This window comes from Limulus polyphemus, unplaced genomic scaffold, assembly GCF_000517525.1.
Source record: "Limulus polyphemus unplaced genomic scaffold, Limulus_polyphemus-2.1.2 Scaffold6890, whole genome shotgun sequence".
NCBI lineage: Eukaryota > Metazoa > Arthropoda > Merostomata > Xiphosura > Limulidae > Limulus > Limulus polyphemus.
In genome coordinates this window covers 26,303-28,441 of record NW_013672500.1, presented here as the reverse complement: position 1 = coordinate 28,441, position 2,139 = coordinate 26,303, and positions in this window count along the sequence as shown.

Here is a 2,139-nt window from a genome sequence, read left to right as displayed (position 1 = left end):
TTGTTCACGATACCCTTCTCTACACGTTGTTCACGATACCCTTCTCTACACGTTGTTTACGATACCCCTTCTCTACACGTTGTTACATGATACCCTTTTCTACACGTTGTTACATGATACCTTTATCTACACGTTTGTTTACGATACCCCTTCTCTACACGTTGTTTACGATACCCCTTCTCTACACGTTGTTACATGATACCCTATTCTACACGTTGTTACATGATACCCTTCTCTACACGTTGTTACATGATACCCTTCTCTACACGTTTGTTACATGATACCCTTTTCTACACGTTGTTACATGATACCCTTCTCTACACGTTTGTTTACGATACCCTTCTCTACACGTTGTTACATGATACCCTTCTCTACACGTTGTTTACGATACCCTTCTCTACACGTAGCTTTCTTTTTCGTATACACAACAACGTTTCCCTTGATGTAGCGTTACATGTTTACAACGTTTCAAATCACTGGTGAATATATTAAGGTAATCAGTCCCGACTACTGGGAAATTGTCTAAATCACCAGTGAACAAAGGATAATCCACTGCCCCCACTGTAAAATTGTCTAAACCACTACTGAACAAAGGATAATCCACTGCCCCCACTGTAATATTGTCTAAATCACTAGTGAACAAAGGATAATCCACTGTGCCTACTGGAAAATTGTCCAAATCACTAGTGAACAAAGATAATCAGACTGTAAGTGCCACCTGGTAGATGAAATATGTTACATTCCAGTCATTAGTTCAGGTAGAAGGAAATGCGTAAAATAACATAGTTCAAGCCAGTTACAGAACTAAAAGTTAAAATTAAAACGTATTTGTTGTTCTTACCCTAGCGACAGAAAACTTCAGCTATGGTCCCGTATTCGGTGTTTGAACCTGGCTTAAAATTGTTACTGGTTTGGCTAAAAGAACTTTGGAACCGAGTCCCTGGCTAGTGAAAACTTAAAAGAAAAGTTTTCTGATCCTTTGGATAAAATTACGCAAGATTACGAAGTAAACGAGACTTTAACAGTACTTTACCAGACATACCTAAGCGATAATTATCAAACCCAGACCTATCTATAATTTAAATTCAGGCTTATTATATACTAGCTGAAGTACCCGTCCATTGGACAGGTGAAATAAAAACTCGTTTGTAACAAAAGATAGGAAATTGTGCTTCTATTTTTGTCTTTTCTTAACATAATAAACATTAAAAGTGCAATAAAAATACATAAAGGTACCAATACTGAAAAGAAAGACATACTGTTTTCAAGAATTCTTTAAATATGAAATTAAATGGGTTGGTCCAACCCCCCTTCATGACCTTTCCTAGGTTATCCTGTGTGGAGTTTGGTGCTGATTGATCAAGAAATGTGGAAACGTATAAGGAACAGACATACACACATACTGACGTTTATTTATATAGATACATAAATTAAGTGTGCGCGTGGTTGTGGTTGATTCTAAGAGTCCGTAAGTGAAAACAAATACTATAATGTGCAACCACACTACATCTGCCACATCCGGCGCCGACGAGGTCTTTCGCCTAATACCAGGGCTAACGAAACCGGGATGGATAATATATACATATACATATATACTACACTAAGTGTTAGGATATAAATCAAAACATAGAATTGCATCGTAATTATTATCAGCTTTATTTAAGTCATTTACAAACAAGATTTTTATGTGAGCATTAATAACACAACATTATTTATTTTTCTGGCGAACCCGTGGTCCTATGGCCCACATTTACAGGGCCGCTATAATGCAAATTTAATGCATGAATTAGTTCGTACATTTTCATTTAATTGATCACTGATACTATAATGCAAACTTAGTTTCTTTAACCAAGTTACGAACGGTAATTGGTAGGCCTACTTATTTACGTGATTTAATGTAAATCAATACCAAGTTTGAGGGCGCTTTCGGGGAATTCCCGTAAGTGTTTTAGCTAAATATCCGGGTTCCCTAAGGGGTTGGGTGAAAAGATGTACATTAGTGCAAACCTCCGGGTTTAGACGATTCGTGTAGTACCACTTAGAAATCGGTGTGATTAGGGGTTCCGGGTTGAGACGATTCGTGTAGTACCGCTTAGAAGTCGGTGTGATCAGGGGATTAGGAGTTCCGGGTTTAGACGA